At 42.4% G+C, this 27,340-nt stretch overlaps 1 protein-coding gene across 1 annotated transcript in view; it reads left to right on the top strand.

Annotated features, from left to right (window-relative positions):
- The window catches only part of SEMA5A (semaphorin 5A), a 492,176-nt gene that overhangs the window by 118,826 nt on the left and 346,010 nt on the right, over positions 1-27,340 (top strand). The window contains exon 2 of the mRNA XM_068531877.1: positions 11,453-11,547. The gene's annotated coding sequence lies outside the window, so the exon portion shown is untranslated. The remainder of the gene's footprint in view (positions 1-11,452; positions 11,548-27,340) is intronic.

The following is a 27,340-nucleotide window of genomic DNA, read 5'->3' as shown; positions in this document are numbered from 1 at the left end:
CCCAGGCTTTGAAGCAGCTCTCAGACATTCCTTCTTCCTGATGGAATTAGACCTCTTTGGACACTTTCCTGCCTGTCCTTGTGTGGCCTCATTATCTCTGGACATCAGTGCTTCTGCTTTGACCTGGAGGAGAACAATGATTTTAGAGCTTTTGTAATAAGTAGCACCTTGAATAATGAGCTGGGTGAGGAAACTAGGCACATCTACCGAGCAAGTGACAACAGTGGTTACTTTGCATCTCTAGTTTCTCTTTTTAAATTTTGCTTAGGGAGAGTGTGGCTGGAAGGTAAAAGAAAGTTTCATTTGCTCCGGGTTAAAGATGCGGCCTTATTTGTGGGAGCCCACCATGATTCTTCTTTTAACAGGGCTGTGAAACTTCCTTCTGAAACACAGTGCCGGCCTCCGTGCCCTGGTGGGAGCCAGAAGGGGCCGGGCTGGAATAATCTGGGCGGGGATGCTTTTCTGCTTGTGAGATCGTGTATTGGCACGTGGGCTGGCACGCTGGCTGAGTTGCAGCAGAGCTTTCTCCCCGAGCTGCCGACGTCTGCTGACAAGCCAAGGACGGCTCTGAAATTCCTGCACAGCATTTTGCTTTGGGAAGCCTGCGGTTCCTCGATCACTGTGTGTCTGTCAGAGCAAATTGAAATAGAGGAGAAGGGGGCTCCCTCTGGTGATTTCGGCAGGGATGAAGATGTCTTCTGAGCAGTGACAGTTCCCAAAGTGAATGTCCTTGAGGGAGGAGAGCTCGTGTCCTTGTAAGTTCTCTGCCCTTCCTTTCTTTAAAGGTCTGTTGTAGCCATAAGGAGCATTGTAGAGCCCATGCGGGCTGTAGGACTGACAAAAGGAAAAAGTGCTGGTGGGAAAGATGAAGCAAGGGAACGAGGAGAAGAGTCTTTCTATTGACAGTTTGTCCTTTGATGGCAGAAAGACTAGGTGTAGCGCTAAAACCTTCCAGTTCTTCAGATTTCCTCCGTGATGATTATTGTTTTCCTACTACTGTATGGTTCAGATAGAACCAAAACTGTTACTTGGTGTCCACGCTTTGTCAGGTGCCTTGTCTGCCAAGTGGTGGAGTTCCCGTCTGCCATCCATGGCCAAGAGAAGAAGATGATGATGGGGAGGTTGACCTCTCGCAAGGTTCACAGCAGAGGGAAATCATGAAAGCTGGGTCTTTCTCATCTCAGGATGGTTATGATCAATTTGCATCTTTTTAGCTTCTGTTGAAAGACCCCTGTGTCCCCCAGAATATGCAACTAGGAGAGACATACTGTGCTGGGGAATAGGAGTTTGTCAAGGAATGTGGGTAAAGACCATGCTATTACATCAAGCTATGGTTTGGCGGTTTACCTTAGGAGTCTTTGAGACAAGCAGCTGTCACCAAAATTTCATGCCACTTTTCTGATTTACAGCTTCTTTTACAATATTTGGAAAGGCAGCATGACTTGAGAAATTGTCAGTAAATAATGCATAGCCCTGCCCAAGGGCAACCTGAAGCACATGACGACGTAAATGGCCAACAGGGTGAGATGTTTTGTTCCAAGAATAATAACGGGTCTTATCACGCCTTCCCACATTGCTATCAGCTTTCCCTGCGAATGAGGGGTTCTGTTTATGGTTTAACTTCCCTGGTGTTCACAGTGACGGCTGCATTGATGGGATGGCCCATAATTAGACTGTAGTTCCTCTGGTGAAATGTGTGAGGCGAGAGAGACAGATTTTGCGCCAACACTGTGCTGAGAGGCTAGCTGTCTGCTGGTCCAAGAGAGGGGACGTGGATGAGAAACCTGATGTGACAAGAATGTCTTATTTTAACGTGAGTATATAGTTTGAAACACAAAATCCCAAAGCAAGGACAAGTCTGTGTCCTGCTGTCACTTGACTTTATTTTCTGCATCACTGTTTTGTCCTCTTCACTAGAGTCATATAGACCTTTCTTTAAAGCTGGATTCAATTGTTAGGCTTATTACCCTCATGGAATACCATCACTTCTGTAGGCCTAAGTATGAACGGAGTCAAAAAACATAGCATCGAGATTAAAATGCACATTTTAAAGTCAAGCATAAAATGTCCCTAAGCACAGATTGATTTTCTGGTGCTAAATTATCTAAAATGCTAATATGTTTTTAACTGGGTAAAGCACGTCATAATTTCATGTTCACGTGGGCCAGAGCCCGTTCATGTTTTCTAAAGCTACGTGTGACGTGGGAAACTGGAGGGTGAAAGGGAGCTGCTTTATACTTCCTTCTTCTGCAGTTAACTGGGGAGAAGGGACACAGGGTGAGCAGGCCATCAGCCAAGGTTGACGTCAAGTATGTTCAGGACACTGCGTGGGTGAAGGGGCCTGAAACCCGTGATCGTAGAGAGAACGGAAGCCCAAGAACAAAAAACTGTGGATTTTGTTTTAATCAGTCGCTGCAGAATTGCTACGTAGGAAACACTCCAGTTCAAATGGACACTATTGGTTCAGAACTTAGAGTAATGTTTACTTAGCAATTCACCTGATAGCTGTGAAAAATGGGTTTACTAAGGGAATTATCATTATAAGCGTTCGATTTACGAAAAATAATGTTGTGTATCACTAAGGAAAGGCATTTTCCTGACTGGTCACTGTCGGCCACCGGGTTGGCCTTGTTCTCCTGTCCTGACTGTTCACGTGAGTGGCCATCTCTCCATGGGGACATCTCTGAGCCCCTAGAGAGGTTTTGGGGGGAGTGGAGGCAGCTCCCCCAGGGAGTCTGCAGAAGGACCCTTGTATATGTCAGTCGGCTTAATAGATAAGAAGAGAGCAATTTTGGCTTCTTCGCACAGGAGAGTCTGGGATAAGTTTGGATCTTACAAGAGCATAAACAGAATGTAAGAAAGGGGACCCAAACCTGTAGGAGTAACGTCAGAAAGCCGCCTCTGAGACTTGAAATCCTTCTAAAGAGAGGTGAAAGGAGAATTTTATTTTGAGCAGAGATGGGATCAAGGCAAGCCTCAAGCCTCTGGTCCAGGAAGGTGTGACTTCCTTTCCTCAGGACTTTCTCTCCCACACGGCTGCCACCCACCATCTCCTACCCGGGCACCTGCTGAGCGCCTGGCATCTTCTAGACCTGGAGGAGGGCCAGGCAGCATCTCGATCCCACCTAGGTTTGGCGTGCTCTGTTTTTCTGGGTGATTTTGATTGCTGTCAGATTGGATGATGTGATGCCAAGTTGGAAGACTATCTCAAGAAGCTGACTTTAGGATTATTCCCCTGGGTCCGTGGGTCCATTATCATCTGCACGCGCCAGGAAGTAAAATGAAGGAAACCTTATCTGATGTTTGCCCATCTGCCTAAGCCTGGGCTTGGGGACTCATAGTTGAACGGGACAGGATGAGTGCCCTTGATGGGGGAAGCAGACAAATAAACAACAGAGGGTGATATGATATAACCAGAGGCGGGCAGTGGGTGTCCTGGTCACAGAGGAGGGGTGACTGCATCGCATGGGGACACAGGGGACACGTGGATTTCAGAGAAGCAGCTGGGATGCAGGAACGGCTCTTAGGATGATTGGCTTGAGTGACGAGGTTGAGCCAACAAGATATAATCCAAAAGGGCAAGAAATACAGAGTTCTTGATTCAGATTCATAAATAAACTGCATACGTGCCACAAGGAGGGGAGTTACTTTCTCGGTAGCTTGTAAAATCAAAAGAAAAAAACAAACCAAAGCAATGGCAGTGGTCAGTTTCATCCTGTTTATCCAAAAGAGGAGGGATTTGTCTTCTCGACGGTTTATGAAAAGGAAACCCAAACCCACCCCGCGGTGGAGGCAGGGAGAAGGGACAGGGCAGACAGTCACTGGGGGTTTGTATGGGTCAGACGTGACCTGGATCACTCTCCGTGTTGTCACATTTGCTGGTAGAGCTTGTCAGTGGAAGATAACGGAACACAATTTTGTAAAATGCCGTCTGCCTTTCAAACCAGTCTCGTTTCCTTTCCACTTAGTCCAGCGGAGCAGGGCTTGTACTGAATACAGTGGTTTTAGCAATTGACTGTGGCTCCTTTAATAGTCAGTAAGCTAGGAAGTTTCCCCGTTATTCAACACTCCTGTCCCAGGTCTGCTATTTTGGTCCGTGGTGTCACTAATCAAGGGCGGGGAGAGAGATGCAGGTAGGGGTGACGCCCTTAAGTCAGGGTCGTGGGCTGACATGTTTAAGGGTGCGTGTCGCAAAGAAAATGGAGAAAGCGTCTTTGATTCATACAAAAAAAGAGTGTCTTTTCTACAGCAGGTTTGCATCAGGACGCGCCCGGCCTTCTGGTTCCATTTAGCGAGTCCGATTTGATCAGATCTTGTCCTTGCTGGAGGCTGCAGGATGGGAAGAACGGCTTCATGACTAATCTAAGGCAGCTGACATGGTTGTTTTTAAACATTTGTGAAGCTATGCTGGTTCTTCCTGGGGAAGAAGTTTCAGTACAGTTTGTGCTGAAATGGGTGACATGACTCGTTGCCAAATGTAAAGAAATGAAGATCTTTTTAGTCCCCTACATGTGTAAACACTCTAAACACAGCCATGTTTATCGGAAAGTTAGACACCATCTGGTTCAACACAGAGTAGCCTATTTCTTATTTTTATCACTAATTTATATTAAGAGGCTGGCAAATAGAACAGAAGTAGATTTTGGGTTATGCAACACACCCAGGGATTCATATAGTGTTAATCCTGCTGTAGCCTCAAAAGCATGAAACAAATGCATCTCTGAGCAACTTGGCCTCTCGCAGTAATGAAGAAAGGAGTTGTCTTCTTTCTTAGTCTTGGAGCCCACCTTTGACAATGGAAGACCCAGCAGGTCACTGGGACTGATCTCAGCAGGTTTTAAATGTCCACTATTCTTCATGCCTTTGGAGATATGAACGTTCTGAAATGATTTCAGTGCATTTGCTGGATTTAAGCCAAAAAACAAGGGCATAGTTTCACTGTTAAATCAAAACACGATTTGCTTGGCCCAGGTTGCTGTATCCCATGTAAAACAGCAGCATTAGAGTCTGGGTACATAAAATAAATGAAGACATGGAGAACCCAGAACTGACACAGCCCAGCATGCATATTGGATTGGCTTGTATGGGTTTGTACTAATCTGATTGTCCTTACTGAGCTAAAGGAAAACATCTTTATGTTTCTCTCTACTGAATTGGAGAGAGAGCATCCTTTGTAGCTGGAAAGTTCCAAAAGACTTCTTCTATCTGTTCTTTTTTTAGGAAAATATTTTTTCTGAGTGATTTACTCCATTGCCGTTTCAGTAACAGTTCATTGTGAATTTCACAGTCTGCCATCTTTCCAGGGATAAAGACTGTCTTCTCCTTCATGCTCTTGCATGAGACCTTTGTCTGCCTTAGCTCAGCTTCGTCCTGAGAGGGTTTTGGTGTCAGTTGTGAGTTTAATCTGTGGCAGGCATTTCCTTCTTCCTATGTAACGACCAAAGGGCTGATTTAAGAACCCAAGCCCGTCCTGTTTTCTTTAACAGAAGTAGCAACAGTAGTTAAGTAATTTTTTGAGTTAAATCTTGAATTTCGAGCCCAAGTTGAATCTTGAATCTCTTTTGTGTGGGCAAGCTACTGCTTACAGGGTAGTCTTCTTGAGTGTGTTGTTCTGAATAAGTAGAAATTGAGAGACCAGATTTTTCAAAAAGCCTCAGACAGCCTTCTTTCTCTGGGTACTGATATTCTAGTCTACAAAGGACGGATCAATTTAGCTGTCAAAATGAAAGCTGAGAGGCCAACTGCCCATGCAAATTAACCACTTGTGCAAGAGCTTCAAAACTGCCTGCGTGAAAAGTGAGGCTGTCCTTTGAAAACTAGGCACATGGCAGCAGAAAGAAGAAAGTAGTCACCATTCAGAGACGTTGGTGTCCTTAGAGAGCCGATCTTAGAAGTTGCTCATTTTGAGCAGTCGCTTAGTTTTGCGCAACTTGTTTGCTTGAATAAAGTTGTCATTTTTTGCTCTTTCTTTCTCTCTGCTCCCATGCCTCCTGGCAGCTCAGAACATGTCTCATTGTCTGGTGTGGGAGCAGAGGGATAGAAAGAGTTTTTTACACAAGCTTTGTGTCAGTTACTGAGGCAGTATATTTGTTCCAGGGTCAGCAATTCCTACCAGCTTGAAATACTCACCAAAGGATGAGCTACAGGAAGACGAAATGGAAAACAATTGGGTTTCTTTCTTCCCAAATGTTGTTAGGATTAGTCAACGCTTTGAGAAATGAAATCCCCAATTTCCGCCTTCCCTTTTCTGTAGTTCTCAGCTGTGTCTAATATTTCTAAACCATCACATTTCACAGTGACGACTGTCTGATGGAGAGAGGGGTCTCGGCGCAGATCTGGGTGGGAAGGCTCCAAGCAGGAAGGGTATGTCTTTTCCTTGTGCATCTTGGTCTTTGGATACGACTGTCAGAAGTGTCTCTTCTACTCAGGGAAGTAGGGTTTACCTCTGCTGGTCTTGGAGCCAGATGATTGTGTCGTGAAATGACCCAGATGTGAGGTCCTGTGTCCCCACGTGAGGACAAACTGTCCTTGAAGCCTCGGCCATTGCTAGGGCTGGTCTCCAGGGGTTCCTACTCTGGCCCTAAGACAGCCAGAGATTTAAAGAAGGGAAATGGTGACATTTGGTACTTGTCTTTTCTAAATGTAGGTGAGATAATTATCAAAGAGATTTTTTACTAAGTGGTCTTGATCAACATGTGGCATTATTTGTATAGAAATGAATTAGTTGGTTATTAAAGAGATTATTTCTGATTTGGGGAAAGCCAAAGGGTGAATTCCTTGAGGACAGGACTCTTACACGCATTATGTATGCCATTCTTTGATACATCCTCAACCCAACTGTGACACAGGAAACTGTCTGATTGGCCGTGTATACTGATGTGGAAAGTAAGGCAAAACATCCATTTTGCTTTTTCAGATACAATATTGTTGTGTAGTTACAACTCTAAAGATTTTAAATGTTTTTTTTTCTCCCCATACGTTTGTTGTATCATGCATGTTTGTGTAAGATCTCTAACCTTCTAAAGCCACAGCTGTTTGCACTGATGTTGTCCCTATGGAACGCTACTTGATTCAGACACTGTTTGTAAACAGAATTTGACTGGGGTGCAGCACAGATTCCATAACACTGGCCAGTGCAGGCAAACCTCGAGGTGAAGGAACACCTTTCCAAAAAGAAAAAAATCCTAAGAGTTGGGCCACCTCATCACATCCTTTTCTAATGCTGCTTTCAGCATTTATACATCATAATGTCAAATAATGTTCAAAGTTTGGATGGGGATATTGAACAAACAACAGACCTGTCTTAAAAACAAAACAGTTTTCAAAACGTGAATCCTGACCCCATCTTAAGTGTAAAGTGGTTGGCCGTCTTATATCTGGGGAGATCTGGCCCCGTGGACCAGCCCCTGACGCCAGCCACCATCTGCCCAGAGGGGAGGGACAGGTGGCCGCTCCCCAGAGCACGCTCAGAATGGCCCTGTACAGACCGCTACCTTTACCAGATGCTTTGTTCATCACCTCAAGCTTTACGTGCATTTGGCTTTTCGTCTTCAGTCTTCACGTTGTTTTCTTGAATGCTGGGATTTTTGCTTAGGAACTTAGGAGCAGAGGCTCTGCCCTCGTCCCTCTTGCCTGGAGCCCAGCCTGCCTGCGATCACTTATGTCCTTAGAAGTCTGCACCTTTCAGAGCGCCCCAGTGTCTCTGCAGGCTGCTGCTTGTGTATTTACTTCTCTTTCCCCTCCCCGCTTTTCTAAGTGTCCTTCTTCCCTCTTTCCCTCTTCCCCCTCTCCTCTCTACTATTTTTGCTTTCCTGCCCCTTTCCCTGTTCCTGTTGCTGGCACTTTTCTTTTTCTGGATGCCTGGGGGTTTCTGATGACCCTCCCAGCCCACAGGAGCCTGCCTTACTTTCAGGCAGCGTCTTTCTTTACCCTCAGTGTCTGCTGTTGATTTCTCCAAGCACCATCCAGCGAGGCACACGTGTTTGAAAGGGAACGACAGAGACTGTCAGAGGTGACCTCACGAAGGACCGCGAAGTCAGGGACAGTGTCAGGAAGGGGAGCGGCATGGCGTGTACAGAGACAGTCAACCCATTTTCTTCAACTCCTTGTGCACCTCTGAGTGGTGTTGGACGAGGGAGGGAACAACAATATCCTTTACTTATTTTGTATCTTCATTCCTAGTGAGAAGATTCTGATTCTCAGAGCTTGTTATTGTCTTAATTTCAAAGACATTCATTCCTCATGGGTCCATACTCAGTTTCTAGACTGATGTTCCTATACAACTAATGTTTTGCAAAAATGGGCTATGATTTATAGTCTTTTAAAAAAAAATATTTTAAAACCTAAAGTTCTCTTGTGGCAGCTTCTCGCCCGTGGTTCCTCCCATTCTTGTCTATTCTCTGCAGAGCTGCCATATTGATTCTCCTAAATACCACTCTCATCCTGGCATTTTACTGAGGCTTCCATGACACCCCCTTCCTTTGGATGAAGTCTCCTCTCTTTTTCATGTTAACGTGCCCTAATTGTCTGCTTTTCTAGTCTGTTAGCTCCTTGGAGCTGCTCCTTTGAGCCTTCCTTCCAATTTAGCTGTGCATGGGAGTGGCCTTTCAGATAGACTGGCCTTGCGTGCTCCCCAGCTGGTCCACATATTCCTGGTGGCAGCTTTTTTTCTGTGGTGAGGCTCTAATCGAGAATCATGAGGCAGAGGACGCAGGAATTGTTTCTACTAAGGTTGATATTAAGTAAAAGAGAAAATAATAAGGGTAATATGGAATCGAGTCAAATGGGGACATTTATATATATTAATAAAACATAAGCAGTTTCTTATTTAATGGGGAGTTAAATATCCACTTTAAAATATTCCAACCTCAGTCTGAGATGACCCTATGGGGCTTTGTAGCTTCTTAAGCTTTTGAAGTTTCCCTCAGTTTTCTGGAAAATACGTCAGTGATTTACGGTTTATACATCAGCTAATTTATGACCTCACTGGGGGAGGATGGGAGAGCTCAACTTCCAGACCTGAAGGGGCCAATATCCGTGACTTCAGCTTAGCCTATTCAAGGTCACTGCTTTGTTGCTGTGGTTTCCGCTCCTGACCCTACACTGCTTAAAACACGTGGGTGTCATGTTGAATATATTCCTTTAGAGGGTGGCATGCCTACCCAGGCAAGGGTTTACCCTCCATAGTAGAAGGTCCTGATGCTGTTTGCTTGGCTGTCATGGGCCAGGGTGGTAAAATGTGCTTTTCACCTTTGATGTAACTACAGGCATAGTTACAGCCTCTCAGGGTGTATGTCTCTGGATCCTGCTGCTGAAACTAGTTTCTGGTTTAGATTTCAGATTCTAAAGGGAGTCCTGTTGTCCCCCAAGCTGTGTGAACTCTCTATGGGCATTCTGTGCCTTGAATGTTGCCTTTTCACAAGGAAGGGACTCGCTTTTGAAGTCTGAAGTTTGGGCCTGGAGTGTGTGGCTGTCCAGGTTGCAGGCTGTCCCTGCCTGGATTCAGCAGGGATGTTCTCTTCCTGTGGTATTTGTCGTGGGGTTGTGTCAATGCTTCTGGATTCTTCCAATGTGCTTTTTGGCCTCTGTGTCCTTTGCCGTTTAAGAGGCTGGCCATTCTCTGTAGGCGTGACTCTTGGATGTCCTAGCTGAGAGGCCACATCAGCTAATTTATGATCTCACTGAGGGAGGATGGGAGCGCTTAGCCTCCAGACCTAATTAGCAGGCCTGTTTTTAATTTAATTCTGACACATGGGAGTCTGTAGGAATTGCTGGGTATTCATGGCAGTAACCAATGGACCTGTCCAACTTTATTAAGAGATAAACAAATGCAAAGAAATTTTAGTACTAATTGTAAAATAGATTTTAGGGCTCAAGAGAGGAAGTTGTTGTATTCAAGCGTGCTGTTTAATAAAGAAACCTCAACTAACATATTTGTTGCCACACCCAAAGGAGATATTATTGGTGTTGTGAGAAAGGAATTGGCTGCTCCTAGGAATTTTTCCTGGGCTGAGTATGCCTTCTTACCTTGGGGAGAGCTCCCTTACTCCTCTTTTGGCCTCAAGGATTTGCATCTGCACCTCCTCCTTTCCAAAGAGTGAAGTCACAGACTTTCAAAGACTCAGCTGGGACCTCGTAGGGATCGGTGATGTTGCAGTGCATGAGTGCACCTGGGCTGTGGTGCCTTCCCGGGCAGTTCTGAATAAGTTCTGAATATGTTGGATCACCCACTTGCTTCCCATGAACTTACCAAAGGCACCTCATGGAGGCCAGGAGCCTCATAGAGAGACATTGTCACCAAGCCACTGCCCTCTCACCTCTGAACCTCAGGACTTTCAAATGGCATTTCAGCAGATAGAAAATCTTATAAATTTCCAGATGCTGTAATTCAGTTGATCTTCTGCAGGCAGATGATTGCCTTTAGATAATTACTAAGTAGACAGTGTAGGAATCATTGCATAGAGGGATAGCCAGAATGTTCCAGAATGTTCTGGGAACTTCTTCTCCCGCTTTTCTCATCATCATCCTCAGCTGCTACTCAAGTGTTTGTGTTGGGATAGGCAACATCAGTGTGTTTGAGGTTTATGGCAGCCAGAAACTGCGGAGTGAAGAGAGTAGAAAGACACTACATGAACTAGGACAACAGAAAAAAGCACGAGCCCCCAAATTGTAGTATATGAAGTGACAGGCATCCTTAAATAGTAATGGACACCTTTCTTTTTTGAATAGGAAATGGAAAGTAACCCATTTCTTCAATTTCTGGCATACATGGTTCTAGGGAGGCTGGTGCTTTGTGGTAGTTTTTCATCACATTCCGATATCAAGTTTTCAGGATTTTTATGTGTTAAATTGAATGAGCAGATTGGATAACTTTACTTGGTTTTAGTAAAGTGAATTATTTTTATGGTTTACAATTCCTTTTTAGAATAAAGTTATCATATTGTGCATCAAATAAATTAATATGTAAATAAAAATACAAGCTCAAAATCTAGTATAGTTTATTCTATCCCTTCTGCCTTTATCTCCTATTTTTTGAAATGCATTACTTAAGGTACTATATATTCCCAAAAACAGAATGAAAGAGCCATCATAAAATGGGTAGATTCACGCAACCTGTCTGAATTTGATGTTCAAACTGCTAAAAGTAATTCAACTAGGTGTGAAATGATGGTCCTTTCATTAGTTTCATGAGATTTGTTCTCATATATTAACATTTGAATTGTTATTTCTTCTTTTCTGAAGAAAGAAGTGCATTGGTGCATGGGATGCGAGGCTAGGGCTGTCACATTTGTGATTCCAGGTTGTTCTGTTGTTCTGTGCTAAGCCTTACAGTGCCAAGGCAGCTGGTTATGCAGGGCATTCATGGAACTTTCCAGAATCGATAAAAAATGACCATGTCCTCTTTTAAAATGGGTTAATAGAATCTCTGTTTTTTTTCTTTTCTTTTTTGAAGCACTGGTGTGTGAGAGTTCGGCTGCACTGCCCGAGTGACTGTGGATCCTTGGTGTGATACATGATCAAGGAAACGCTCCATCCCTTCCCTCCTTGGTAAGTCGGACACTCAAATGGGAAATGAAGAAGCCAACAGTTTTATAGATTGAGGTACTGTGATGGTTGATGAGCATCGCTTATCTCTGCTGTTAGAAATGGCAGTGAATGAATGAGCAGGCTTCCAGAAAGAAAGTGAAAGCACAGAGAAGTTAAGTAATCAGCTCAAGATCTCACAAGCGGTCAGAGGCAGAGCTGTGATGTGAACCGATGTTCTAAGCCCTAACCCAGTACTCCCTCTTAGCACTAAGAATGGCTCCTGAGAATAAGGACAGACACACTTTTATTCTGTACTGGAAATACTCAGGTCCTTAAAGAAAAGCTCACAATAAATAGTAAGCAATCAGTTTTTCAAACAGCAGTCTATATCAGGAGATGGTAAACTTTTTCTGAAAACGGTGAGGTAGTAAACATTTTAGGATTTGCTGGCCATATCATCTCTGTTACACCAACTCAGCTCTGTGTTGTAGCCTAAAGCAGCCACAGATGATATATGTAAATGAGCAAACGTAGCTGTGTTCCGGTAGAACTTACTTACAAAGACTGTTGTCAAGCTGAGCTGGATTTGGCCCTCAGGCTGTAGTTCACTGAGCCCTGATCTGCATGCAGTGCTCAAAGATCCCAGTGTAGAGAGTGAGAGTGTTTTAGTGGCCAGTAGGTATGAGTCCTTTAACAAAATTTAGCTTGGATGCTCAGAATTTAATCATAAGCCACTTTTAATGAAGCCTACTGTAGCTGAAAAAACCTACTCCATGGAGTGAGTGCATTTGGTGTTCCAATGCTTCCCATGGTCGGCATGCCCCGAGTGTATTAGTCTAAGTCCAAGCACCTAGACTATAGCTCTGCTCAAAACAGGGCCTGATCAAGAATATTTTGGTAATCCAGAATGTATAGCTCATTTACAAGATAAGTTCAGATAGCATTTCCTATTTTGGTCTCCATATAATTTCTAAATGTGACATTTTTATTTTGTAGCCTTATACATGCTGCTACTTATACATATTAGGGCAAATATGCAATTATCTTGGGCTGTCTTATAATTACGTTGCATAGAAGTGTTCTGGTATCAAATCTGCATCTTTTATTCTGAGCAAAAGCAGATGTTTACTACAAGAGTCAAGTTTGAACAAGATTGACATATTAAATCATGGGATAACATGGCCATACCCTTGGCCAGATACATCAGATGAAGTGGGTTTGTGTTTTGTTTAACTTTTTCTTACAAAAGGATACTTCTGACACCTCAAGGCTTGTTTGACTCTCTACCTCACTGCTTATCATCTAGCAAGACGGGTAAAGCAAAGCCAATCAATTTGTGTTTCTTGAAGGAGTTTAAGCAGGGACCTGTCCTATTCGTTTGTTCATTCTTTCATAGAAATAAGTAATTGTAGCAAGCCCGTGAGCCTGATGTAGGATCACTTTTGAAGATACGCCTTTTTCCAGAGCCACTCATCCCTTGGTACTTGTTCCACAAGTAACGGAAAAGTGTTCTTCACTTTAATGGCAATGATATAAAAAGTAAAATTCAGATAATAAAAGTATTGGAAAGTTGTGTATGGTACCTTATTAACTGGAAAAAGCAGATTGCAGAATAATATATTCAATATAATCCCATTCATCTTAAACACACACACACACACACACCGTCTCTGCACACAAGTGGCTGTGTGTTACAAAGTCTGCTAGAACATACATCAGTACATACCAAACTCTCAGTAGATTATCTCTGGGGTTGAGGGTGTGTGCCCTTTATGAGCCATATATTCACTATCTAAAATTTTCTCAAGAATGTTGTATTTTTGCAGTTTAAAAATATGAAAAAAAGGATTAAAATAGTGAATGCTAACTATGGAAATTATGTAAAAGAAGGGGAAAATTCACCCTTAATGCCTCCACCAAAGACAATCACTGCTGTCAGTTAATGTAGTCTTTTGTGAGTGTTTTACAGAGTTGAAATAACACTAGACATAAAATTTTGCCTATATCATCTTATTGAAAATTGTTAATAAATCTCATGTTAATGCATCATAATATTTTATCATGTAAAGGCACTATAATGGAATTTACTGCTTCTTCTTTGCTGGAGGTATATATTATTTTCAGTTAACAAAAATCATAGACAATGCGAAAGGATCGTGACAAGGGGAGTGTAGCAGACACCTGGATTCCACTGCTGCTTTCTGGTTTTTTACACCTCACACTATCACTACCTTATGAAGAGTAGAAATTTTGGAGCATAAAGTAGATGCTTCATAATATCAGCTATTATTATAAAGCTTTTTTTTTAAAATTGAAGGTTAATTCATTAAGTCAGAATAGCTGTAGTTGCTTTGCTATTTCAGAGCCAGTGAGTTTTAATCAGATTGCCAGTCGGCTTTGCAGAAGTGTCCCAGACGTTTATACTTCACCAATAATATGTTAGAGAGTTTGTTTTGCTAAAACCTTACTATCATTATCATCATTAATTTTTTAATCAATTTGATAGTATTGCTTCCTTTTATATGTTCTATTGTTTAGTCATTATGGTATTTGGTAGATTTGTAAAATTTTATGTGATAATTAGCCATTTTTTTGAGAAGGGGAAGAGAGAGGGAGAGAGAGAGAAAGTAGAAGGGAGAAAGGGAACTTACATGGGTGAAAGAATTGTTAGTCCTTATTTTATACCCGTTTAGTTCTTGAGATTCAGCATTTTCTTACAGATATTAACAGAATTTATTTTTAAGAATATTAACCGTTTGTTGTCATTTCCCCCCCACTCTATTTGCTTGTTAACTTTATCCTTTTAAGTTTAAAGAAGTTCATTTTAGTGTTGCCAAATAGTTCCTTCATAATTGTTTCATTAGTGCTTAGAAATTTAATAAAAATTTTCCTTTACTTTCTTCTGATGTTATTAAAAATATTCAACTCTTTCATTCAGGGAAGAGTTCAGTTATTTAAGAATAGCTATCATTTTTTGTAATTCTTCTCATAGTTTTATTCTGCCTCTCTTTTAACACTCTGACAAAAGTTATCTGACAATGTTAATCTAAGGAATATGTTCAGACAATCAAAATATTTGTAGGAATGAGAGATCTCAACGACACATTGCTTCATCCTACAAATAGAGACCAAGTTTACACCCAGACAACTGAAATTCTTTCATTCTTTTACTTTCCTCTTTTGGTTAGGGAATGGTTAACTTTTGCATTTTACCTATTTTTTTAACAACTGTATTTCACATTTTTTATTTAATAGAACTTAACTCATTATGTTGAGCAGCATTAAGTCATATCTCAGTGTTTTTCCTCTTGTTTCATTTCTGCACCTAACTTTTGGTGTTTGCATTAAATGTTCTGTGGTGCGTCTGAAAGACCAAGGCAACAGTGGTTGAATCTCATGTGTATTGGTTGATGTCTTCACTTGTTGACTTTAAAGCACTTACCTAAAATATTAATTTCATTATTAATTTTCATGTGCCTACCATAATGGTTTCATAGTTTATAAGTTCTAAAAGATAGAGAATTAGCTAGATTTCTCTTTCTGAGATGGACGTGAACTTGGAAAGATTGAACCCCGACTCAAGTCTCCATCTTTCCTTAGTTTTCTAGATTTGTTGGCTGTAAAATTCTGAGTTATGCTGTCATTGTTTCAGGTGGTGCCGCTGTGCTGATAGGAATTCTATTCTGTGGCATTTGCAGTGCATTTCTATGTATATTATCGACACAAGGTACAGCCCTTGCTTAAACACACTGAGTGGTTGTATTTGAGGATCAAGATTTAGCCTGTCATTCTCAATAAAGTCTGGAATACTAAAGCTGTGGTCTCCACATCTTATTATTCTTGTCCCATTGTCTAGTCAGCCGGATGGAAAATCTCCATGAGGCGATCTGGAAAAGCCCCATGCAGATCTCATCTGTTTTGTCGTGTGCATCTCACTACACATTAGCCAAGTCCACGGACAGGAGAATTGTCTGCTTCCATTATCCACGCGAGGAGGCATCGGAGACCCCGCTACGGAGCTGGGGAAACCTTGCTTTCTCTCCTGTTCTCTTCCCTGTTGCGATTTTGGCCTTTTTTAATTGCTTGTTTAGGTGAGTAACTGCCAAGTGTGTTATTGTCCCGGCTTTGTGACTACTATAAATATTTGTGAGTCACAGATGTGTGGTGAAGTTCAGAATCCATTTTCTTTCCTTCGTTTTGTGTTTAAGTCGGGCCGGGAATGGCATATGTGTACTGTTCATTCTCAGACACCGATTTGAGGGGCAGAGGTGTGTGGGGTTAATTGCTTGGATTTGAAGCCTTACGTGTGTGTGTGTGTGTGTGTGTGTGTGTGTGTGAGGATACTGCCCCCTTGATTAAACTGTGCGTAAGATCTTTTTTTGGCAGAAGTCTCCAAAGGGCATAAAAATGACCCCATGTTTGGATTTTTGGATTTCATGGGACTTGAGGTTTTCCTGCCTTGTGGTCTCCAGATCAGAGTATTGGAGAGGCTTCTATAGCTGCAGGGTTACAAACCTAATCAGTTCATGTTTTATCCACTGGGGCCTTTCATGCGGTTTGCATGTGTGTTTGTGTCTGTTTTAGCCTCCCAGGCCACAAAGGGAGCAGAGTCATTTTGTTTCGTTTGCTCTTGCGTAAAGCTTGGGCAGTAACCACTCTTGGTTAAACCAAAGCAGGAAAAGCAAAGGTTGGAAAGATGGTCAGGAGATTCTGGGAAGTAAATACCACCATATTCTCATATAACAAGTTTTAAAAATAGTGATCAGATCTTCCATTTCCAGCGTTGAGGAATTAGGTGGGTATATCTAAATTGTTTATCATTGCTCAGAATTTGTGGGGGGGATGGGGGGAGGTGACCGCCCTGCTCACAGCTTCACAGCCTTTGAGAGCTGTTCTTCCTCCTTCCATAGAAAGTCACCTCCTTGCTCCAGTGATGGTGAGGCTCTTGCCCCAACTGGCCAATCACACATCCCACCTGGTGGCCACTCTGAACAGTTCTACTTGAGGCCAAGACTCCAGCTTGGGCACCAAAATCCCATTCAGTCTCTTCTACTCAAAGACCCTTTCTTTCTTGCGTCATCAGTTTTAATTTTCCCCACTCTGTTTGGATCTTTCCAATAGGAATGCAAACATGAAACCATTAAAAATAGATGAAGTGTGGACTTGAATTTCCCCTCCAGCTATGACCCAATTCTCTTCTTCGCTGTACAGAAAAATTCCTTGAAAGCATTTGTTTATATTTAGTATCCTCAATTCCTGTGTGTCCACTTCCTCTTGAACCCACTTGGACCACACGGTCCTTCCATCAGTCCTGCTACGTTGCTACATCCAGTGGTCGACGTGCAGGCAGCCTCACACGTGACAGTCAGGGTCAGCAGCGTTCGTACAGCACAATCCCTCCTTCTCAGCTCCTTGAAGCACTTGCTCCATCTGGCTTCAGGACACCACCATTCCCTGGTGTCACTCCCACATCTCTGGCCTTTACCTCAACCGCACATCTCCCTTCCCTATTGGAGTCCAAAGGGTTCAGTGCCTTGACTTCACCTCTTCCCCCCGCCATCCTCACCATTTGTATAAGTTCTGCCCTACCCATAATGTAGGCTCCGTGAGGGCAGGGATTTTTGCCTAGTTTGATCATTGCTCTATCTTCAGGCATAGCGAACGTCCTGAGATATAAAAGCTGTCAATGTTTATTGGTTGGGTAGATGGACGGATGGATCTTTGGGGATTTTTCAGACTGGATAAGAAAAACCCTATTTCTAATTTGGATACAGAACTGGGAGTACATGAGATTGTCTGCAAGAGGAAGGAATGGGATTATTCACCCTCTACCCTCCCAACCAGAGTTTAGTGTATTTGGTATAATTTTCCCCATATTGTCCAGCGGGTGGGTACTTACTTGTTCACCCATTCTCAGTTCATATGTCACCTCCTCTATAGACCCTTATCTTCTCTCTCCATGGCTAGATAAATTACATGGCACCTCCTTTGTGTCCCCACGTTCCTGGGCATGCCCCTACAATGGCAATTTAAAGTTGGCTTCATTGTACTGTTCCTTGTAAACATGCAGTCTTTCCTTTTCAGACCAGGGAACCCTTGACTTGATTGTGTTCATCTTCCCAGTACTTAACATACAGTAAGCACTGAATATGTACGTGTTATTTAGTGAAGTGATTCTGACCGAAATTTTGTAAAACATGATTTACTCTAATGGTCCTTAAGAGTGTGATAAGAATGTGCTCCTTCTGATTATGCTATGTTTGATTTAAGATGCTTATTTCATGATTTTGCAATAATTAAATAATTAGATTTGCGGTAGCCATTATGGACTGTCCCCATATTGTCCAGCTGAGGCCATTCATTCCACTGTTTTTCCAGAGTCTTTGCTGCTTTCCTAGTGTAAGTGCACATCATTCATAGTACTTCTTAGAGAGGAAAGAGTGCACAATCCTTCTCCGGAAGGAGAGTTTCTCCCTGATGGTTGTCTATGAGTCGAGAAGATAACTGGAAGAGAAGTTGACAGTAGTCTAGTATCACATAGACCAAGACCAATGGCCCCCTCCACTATGCAGTAGGATCAAATGTCTGCTTCTTCCTGGCATTTAACGTTTCTTAAATTGAGTGTTCAGACGCACTCTTGGTATCGCACTGGAATTTCATCTGTATCGTCTTCAAGGAGTACGTATTATTAAATGTAAAAATAGCACAGAGTAGCATGCCTCTTAGGTTATGGGGCTGACCAGGCTCAGAACTCTGAAGTCGTATTTCCTGTAAAGCAGTTATTAGGGATGTGCATGTTCAAACAACAGGACGGATGTGCCTTTACAGAGTCCCTGCTATGCTGGGAGTACAGCTCTGAGTCAGTTGAATATGTATATCTGTAGATAGATAGATAGGTAGGTAGATAGAGAGATAGATATAAATATATACAGATATATTGATAGATATATAGGTTTGTAGATATAGGCACAGATAGCACTAGCCTTGAGCTCATGAAGATCACTAAGGCAGGAATACAATCAATGAAATAAATGTCTAAAACAGTGTACTAAAGCCCAGCTTTGTGGCTTAATTATGAGTTTCTGATAAATTAATTGATAGCTACTGAAGGATCCACAGCTATGCAGCACCTTTTAAATAATCTTTCACTGACTTGGTGCTACAGCACGTGCACATACGCATACACACACAGTGTTTTTCATTGGATGGTGTGGACCGCTGGCCACCATTTTTATCACCCATCCTGGAACACATACACATGTTCTGAGCTGAGCTGTGACCAGCAGGTAGGAAGCTTCCACAGGCCAGGCACACAGTAGGACCCAAAGAAGAAGGAACAACATCAGTGAAGCATTGAATGACCACATGTTTCCCATACAAATGCTCATTCTGAAATATCTTCACTGAAGCAAGCATATTTTTAGTAGGCAAATCTAGTTCTTTTCTCCCAACTATGACTCTTCTCTTTTTTTTCTGGAATTCCTTCTTAACTCTATTTGATATGTAGTTATATGCTAACTTGATCATTCCACTGCTATATTTCTAGGAGCTGATTACATTTCGTTTGCAGCTTTCTATTTTATGTGCTGTTATGCTCTTCTAAGATTATTGCATAATCCAGCTGTAATTAGGGTGGTGTCAAGGTCTTAGAAGTTTCTTCTGGGATCTCATAATAATAGCAATAATAAGAAAAGTGAATTATGATGGTCTAACTTTGTTCTGTGGTTATAATGTTAAGTGTCATGTATATTCTAACTTTGACTCTTATTTTCTGGTTCAGGTTTTGTCTTTATGGAAGAGCATTTACAGGTCATTTTTGTTTTCTTAAGCAAATCCTGACTGGTCAGAGATACCTACAGCTAACATTTCTAACCGCAGGTGCATGGTTTGTGAAGACTTTATTGAATTGGAGTACGTTCTTCTTTTTCCGAATGCAGGCCAGTTCCCCGCGCGTAGAAAGGGTGGAGTGTAAATACTCTATGTCACCTCCACCTGCCTGCATGTTTGGGTCTGAAGGACTTGGACCAGTTAAAAAGAGGAGGTCATTGAACAGCCCCTTGTAATGTGGAAATGATAACAGAAACTTGATAGAGGTTCTCCAGCATTTCATAATATGGAACATTTTATAAACCACTGGTACTAACTTAGCAATAATTCATACCAGTGGCTCAAGTTACTTGAGCACACCCTACATCCCAGGCACTGGTATAACTATTTTATTTGTATCGTCTCATCTTCTCAGCAACCATACACAGCAGGTTCTAATATTATCTGCAGTTTAGAGATGAGTAAACCAAGGCATGGAGAGGTTAAGAAACTTGCTAAGGTAATTTAGAGGTTACTCGGATGCCGACCCCAGTGAATAATATATAACTTTTGAATCCAAAGTGTGTTTTACCCCCTTTATTTTATAATGGTCACCAAGGGAGCTCCCATGGCAGACTATTACAGAGAAGAATTATAAAGCAATAGACCCACCTATCCTAAGTGTTATCTAAAAGCAGCTATAGGTTTCTGCACATAGTATCTTGGTTTTCTTTCACTGAGGCAGCAAGTATTTTGAGGGTTGGAACCCACTCTCACTGTGTAATTTCCTTGCAGAAAGCACATGATTGGTGGTTAATCTTAAACGAAAATCCGTCATGGATAAAACATCTGTATAAACACATGGTGCTTCTGAAACATCTCTTCCTGTACACGGGGGTCATCAGGGGCACCCAATTAATGTCGGGTTGGAAATTGTGTTTCTATTATTGTTGTAACACACTAACCACTTTTCTTGAAAATTGCAAGGAAAGTGACAAGGAGAAATAACCTGTGTCCACCCACCCGCTCTCTCCAAACAGATCTTTATTGAGTACACACAGGGTAGGAGACTCTTTTAGGTATTGGTGATATACTGACAAATATGAAGCCTCCCAGTTCTCATGGAATGTATGTTTTGGGGGAGAGTTAGATTATAAACGCTAATGACATCCCAATAAATGAAAAAGTAACATATAGTGGTAAGTACAATGCAGAGACTCCAGATAGGGTCATGTGATAGGCAGTGACTAGGGGGCAACTTTGGGCCACCTGTGTGCAGTGGGGAAGGGGAGAGTGGTGTGAATAGAGAGCAAGAGGTGGGCAAGAGTTAGGGTGCGTAGGACTTTGTAAGACAGGACAGGACACCTCGATATTTATTATGGGCATTGGGAAGCCTTTGCCGAAGTAGCAGTGGGACAGGATTTGTTTGCATTTTTAAACTGTCATTTAAATTTTCGTGGTCGCCATGGAGAAAATGGATTGTAGAGCAGCAAGAGGGGAAGAAGGACGGCCAGCTAGATGGCCATCACAGGGGACCGGGCGAGGCATGATGGTGGTACTGTCTAGGGTTTTGCTGGAGAAACTGGATGGATGTGGCATGTTTCTAGAAGCAGGGTCAAAGGTACTCTGGCGGCTTGGGCACTGGGGGAGAGGGGAAGAAAAATCAGGAGCCACAGTAAGCTTTAGGCTTGAGTAGGTTGTTGGATTGTGGACCATTTACTGAGACAGAAGTTCTGGGGACTTGTGTAGATTTTGGAAGGAAAGTCAGGGATTCTCCTAGGGTCATGTAAATCTGGGGTTGAAGGTCAGAGAGAATAGGCAGTCATATATGTGAGTCTGGACCGTCTGGGGATGATTGGGACCAGAGATCAGTATTGTGGAGTCACCTCCATATTTGACAGTATTTCAAGTCCAGGCCTTTCATTCACCCAGGAGAGACTGTAGAGAGTAAAAGGGCACCTCAGGCAGAACCGTGGGCGTTGGAGGCTTTGAGCAGGGGCTGGTATCCGTTGGAGAGCACTTCACAATACTCCGCTTGACGTACTAGTGCTTTGATACTTCAGAAGTGATCTTAAAAGGGACGAAAAGTCCCAAAGGTAATTCTCCCCTTGAGGGATTTCATTCAACGTGTTAGCAGCACAATTCTTCACTGTTGTAACCTAAAATGCCATTCTGGTTATGGGAAATAAGGTCATATCCTTAGAATGAAGTACAGTATTCCCTTGGTACCTGCAGGGGATTAGTTCTGGGACCTCCTGGATACCCAAATCCGAGGATGCTCAAGTCCCTTATATTAAATGGTGGAGTGCAGTGAATACAGTTGGTCCTCAGTTTCCCCAGATTAATCTGTGGTTGGTTGCATTGCAGATATGGAAATTGCTGATAAGAGGGTCAACTGTATGTGATGTAATGTAATTTCTTTTCAGCCTTTGTTTTGCTTTTCTCTTCCAATCAGCAGTTCCGGTTCCCACCGTTTCTCAAAAGCAGTCTCTTGCCAGTTGCGTCTTGGGAGGCATGGGGCAAGGTGTGACGTAGGTTTGAACGACCTACCCAGTTTTCTTTATTAACAACATGCTACTTTCTGACATTAAAATTTTGTGCTACTGTTCTCTCATCCCTCACTGTGCTCTTTTAATTACTGTAATCATATATTTTTTTCCAGGGACCTTGGGCTAGTGAAAGTTCAGTATTTAGGAGGCCTGGGGAATGTTTTTGCCAGTGAATTTCACATTCTGAACGTCAGTTCTGGCAGCCGTCTGCATATTTGTTGACTAAATGAATCTCTATGACCGTTTGCAATGTGCTGGGTAAGAGACTCTATGACATGCTGTTAATAATAATGCAGCGGATAATGATGCAGGCCAGAGAGCCACTCAGTGTCTGATTCCCTGCAAGGATTCTAGTTAACCCCACTTGCATTGTTAACACCTTTTGTAAAAGGCTCAAAGATACAAATCTTAGGATGTCACCAGAATTTTATCAGTGGCTTAGAATTCTGATTTCTGTCAAAGAGAAATGCATTGAGCCGATTAATGTAAAGTTGAGGACTCTCATTTCTCCTAGTTAGTGAAAATAAGATTTGGCACTGGCCATTAAGATTCCCCGAGACGGACGTGTTCTGCTGTAAGCCAGGATATAGAGCTGTATGTTGAGAAGTAATGGGTTTGAGCATCCAGAACCCACACAGAGACCGTTGTCAAAAGGACACTCATAATTTGTAAGGCACAGTGGTGAAGCACTTGTTAAAACTGATGCGCTGAACTAAAGAATAAGTTACTTTTCTCCAGTGTGTCATTTAATTTTATTCCACAATTTTTGGGATTAGTAACACTATACAGCATCTTTAACATTGATACCAACGAGAGTCCGATAAAAATTCAACAAGATGAAACAACCCAGTAACAGTAAAAGGTGCTTGCAGGGATCAGCTAAAATGATAAATATATTTCTCTCCCGCTTTACCACCCGACGAAAAAGCCTGGGACTTGATTCCTTGCAGAATTCTGGGAGATGACAGAGCTGGTAAACAAACTCTCAATGAAAATGTCAGGAACCGGTTCTCTGGAGGACTGTACCTCACGCTAGCCTTCTCGTTTCTTTACCTCTCAAGTAGAGAAAAACCCTAATGCCACATACCTTTTTTAAAGAGACAGAGAGAAGTTTCTCCCTCGAATTCACCCCATTTCATATACACAGCTACATTGGTTTCCTTCTGGGATCCCTGATTCTCCCAACGCTGGAGATAGTTTCTGAGCTAAGCATACCATGTATCTGCTCTGGTCAAAAAAAACGTCCATCCTCTGGACAGCACAGAGCAGTATTTGTAGCTGAAAACTCCCAAACAAACAGTCTGCCCAGATTTAAGAATTACAAATAGCGCTACATTTAGTAACATCCACCCCAGGGGGCAGGCAGGACCAGCCACATTATCCACTGGGTGGGTAGTCACCTTCTTCTCAGCCAGGGAAGGGGAAAAATGACGTTTGTGCCAATGGTGAAGAGTGCACTTTTGGACATGTCGTTTTATTTATACTGGATCCTTTCCAAGTTTATGTTTCAATGGGTTTTTGAGTCTTAATTTTAGCAGTTGCAGACTGGGAATTTTCTGCTGATTTCCTCTTGTTTTTTTGGCAACCGAAGGACTAGAATGTAATCTGGTTGCCATTTAAAAGAATTATCCATGCTACGAGATAATGTAAACAATCTAGCAAGTTGAGTATCACATACAGACAATATTTGTAATGCATATGATGGCCTTAAGGTTAATATCTCTAATATACAAAAAGCTATGTAAATTGATAAGAAAAATTCAAACAGCCCACAAGCAAATGGGCAAATATATGAATAGGCAATTCACATATGAGTAAATTCTGATGTCCAGTAAGTAGGTGAAATAATGTTCCATCCACTTCCAACTATCAAAAAAAAAAAAGAAAAGAAAAAGGAAAGAAAACGCTTGCTGCTGGTAGTAAGGATGCTAGTAAAAGAGGACTCTCACCCATTCCTGATGGAAGTGTGAATTGTTTATATTTTGGGGCAAGCGGTCTGGCAGTTCTTATTTAAAATGTACACATTCTTTGAGGAAGCACTACCACTTCTGGGAATATAGAGTATAAAAATGAAAACACCAGCGTACATGTATAAGGGTATGTACATTTGGTGTCTGTAGTACCTTTGTTTTCAGTGCTCTCCTTTGCCCCCAAAAATCTGTAAAAACTACCCCAAATATTGAGTATGTATCAATTGATTGTAGATTACATATCAATTAGATTATAAGAATGCCTATGATATGATGCAGCCTAATTTAAACACTAATTTAAAGCACTCCTGGTTAACATGGAGAGATTTTCGTAATCAGCAAGAAAAGTAGATCTCATGTTATAAAGCAGAAAGACCTTCATCCCCCAAGTCTTTGTACTGTGTTTGTGTGTGATACGTGAACATGGGGAAAGATCTAGACGGGTATCCACCAGACTGCTGAGGATGGCTCTGTGGGTAGGGGGAGAAGCAGCTTCTGAGAAATGGCCCTACAGTAGGCATTAAGCTTGCAGAAGTATGAAGACTGGGGAATCTGGGGTCATGAACACTAATCCTGTTGCTCTGGATGTAGATGAGGTCTGGATATAGGTAAGATCATCAGAGAGTCTTTGCATTTCTTTAAGGTGCTTAAAATAATTCCTACAAAGGGTGTAAGCTCTTCTTCATCCCCCAGCCATTGCTTCCTTATGTCAGGAATCCTTTCTCACTGTCTTTTCATAGCATTCATTCTCCTTTGAAAGTTCCCTTCATAGAAGGCAAACATTCACCAGCAGCGCATTAGAAATCCTAAGTCTGCCCTTAGGTATTTGATGTCAGATATTTAATATTTCCCCTTCTCTCCAGCACATGAGTAACCTGGTCAAGTCAAAAATGCTTCCTGGGTCTCCTTTTCCCTTTCTGTGTGTTCAAATACCATAATTCTCTTGGGTATTATGGGTAGTGACAAATATTATAATTCAGGTAAATTATAATGGTGTAACTTTTTATCAAGAGGTGCTGCATAAACAGAAAGGTTGAACCTCATATAGCCTCCTGCACTGCTTTGTGCATGAATGCTGCTGTTATTACTTAAAAGAAGGGAAACTGGCAAGGGGGTGGAGGAGAGAAAGATGCATGGTGACATACATGTGAGCACATACATGTGAGCCAGTGACAAACGTGGGCGTCCCCATGAGTTTCAGTAGACTCTGTGGTCCACTTTTGGAAAATGTCCAGTGCACCGTGCTTGGTTCATGATGGTTCACTCCAGTGCCATGTGAGCACATGTACCAGCAAATGACACGAAGGAGAAATGCAGTGGTGCTGCCCTTGAGCAAATGCCCTTCCAGTGTTTGAACTCCATCTGGAACCAATATGGTAGCCAGGGGCCCAGCAGAGCACATCCTGAAGCCAGGGGTTTGGCTGCAGATGTACTAGTAGGGCTTTGAGGATGCACATCAAAGAGTGTCTGCTTAGTTGTAACTTTTCTCTATGTGACACCACAGACAAACAAAAGTTGTTCTTAATTTGCCTTTCTGAAAACTTGATTTATTTTTACCGGTTATATGTTCATTTAGTTGGGCTTTGCTGTATCTTGACATACACGGGTTCTTGAAGAAAGTGAAACGCTCCCCAGATTAATAAACAGAAGTCATGTGGGTGTCATTTATAAACATTTAAATCTGCCGTGCACTTGTGCATGGATGCAGACCCCAGGAAAGCTGAGGCCTCCTGTTTTTTGTTTGTTTGTTTGTTTTTGTTATTTTGGGCACGCCACGTGGCATGTGGGTTCCTAGTTCCCCAACCAGGGATCGAACCCGTGCCTCCCCCCCGCAGTGGAAGCACAGAGTCCTAACCACTGGACCCCCAGGGATGTCCCGAGGCCTCGAGCGTTATCCCCGCTGTCAAGACACTATCAGGTCCGTCCATGGGCTACGACTTCTCGGGCACCCACAGCATCACAAAGGTTGCCCAGCTGTACCCAGGAGACAAGGTAGCTACCTGTCATGACTAGGTAGCTGTCATCACCTTGTCCCCTTTGATGCTCAGCTCAGAGGTGCAGGTTTCCCTCACTGAGCATGACTGTGAGCATGATTTTGCACCACGCTTCCTCTGCCTCTGCCTTTACTTCCTAAGTGAGGCACGCAGTCTGGCCAAGACATGTTCTATTTGTCCTTTACTTTGTCCTAAATGGTTAAGATGCTTGTTGGCCACCTGAGCCCCTCTGAGCACCAGGGGGTGTCAAGTAGAGTAAACCCCGTTACTCGTCCTCATTAACATAAGGAGCGTATTTAGGACAAGTTTATTGCTCTCTGTGTATAAAGACAGATATCAGAGTTCCTGATCTTAAGGATCTTGCCATTTAGCATGCCCTCAGTATTTGTCATCTAGGGAGGGCAGTTGCCACATGCAGAGGATAAAGAACACTCCTGTTGGGTGGCAGGGATTTCGAGCAAATGGCAAGGCTTTGATTGGAATCATGGGAGGATGTCTGATCATTGTGGACTGAAGTCCAGTGCTGCTCCTACTGAGGAAAAGAACTTGGAAAATGGAGCGTGTGCCCTAATTTTGCTCCATCTTTCATATAAAAGGTGCTATGGACTGAATGGTAGTGTCCTTCTGAAGTTCATGTTAAATTTCTAATCCCAATGTGATGATGTCAGGAGTGGGGCATTTGGGAGGTGATTCGATCCTGAGGGTGGAGCCCTCATGAATGGGATTAGTTCCCTTATAGAAGAGGCATGAGACTGCTTCCCCCTCCCCCCTTTCTTTCCCCTACCCGCCTCACTTTCTGTGCAGTGTGAGGACACTGCAGGAAAACAGCCTTTGTGAACCAGGAAGAGGGTTCTTACCAGACACCAAATCTGCTAACATCTTGGTCTTGGACTTCCTATCCTCCAAAGCTGCGAAAATAAATATTAGCTCTTAAAGCCACCTAGTCAAAAAAAAAAAAAAAAAAAAAAAAAAAAGCCACCCAGTCTCTGGTAATGTGTTATAGCAGCCCGAGCTGACTAAGACAGGAGGGGTTTAATAAATGCTAAAATGAAGTTATCAAACAGAATGACTGATAGGCAAGGGTCGTGTGGATCTGAGTATCTGTGGCGATAAAGATACAGCACAGAAGTGAAGGAAAAATGTCTCCAGAGACAGGAATGCAGTTATGGAATCAGGTGGATTGAACCTTCAGGATCATTCTTATTCCTCTTAACTTTGAAAACTGTAAGAAGTAATAGTCGGTTCCTACTTTGCAGGTTATAGGCAGTGCCAAGGAATAACTGGGGTCAGATGGGTATGGGTAGTTGAGAGGAAAAATGCACAAACTGAGATCCCATTCAGGGCTTAAATAAATGTAGATTTATGTGAGAAATTAAAAAAATGTTTTAGCAAAGCAGATGATGTGCATTAAGTAGAAACAATAAATACATTCTGCGTATACAATCCAGTGGAAATAAATATTTAATTAGAAGTTGCAGCTTATGACGTTGAAAAA

Source organism: Eschrichtius robustus, chromosome 2 (assembly GCF_028021215.1).
Source record: "Eschrichtius robustus isolate mEscRob2 chromosome 2, mEscRob2.pri, whole genome shotgun sequence".
NCBI classification, from domain to species: domain Eukaryota; kingdom Metazoa; phylum Chordata; class Mammalia; order Artiodactyla; family Eschrichtiidae; genus Eschrichtius; species Eschrichtius robustus.
The sequence above is the reverse complement of the archived record's forward strand: the minus strand, read 5'-3'. Positions and strand labels throughout refer to the sequence as shown.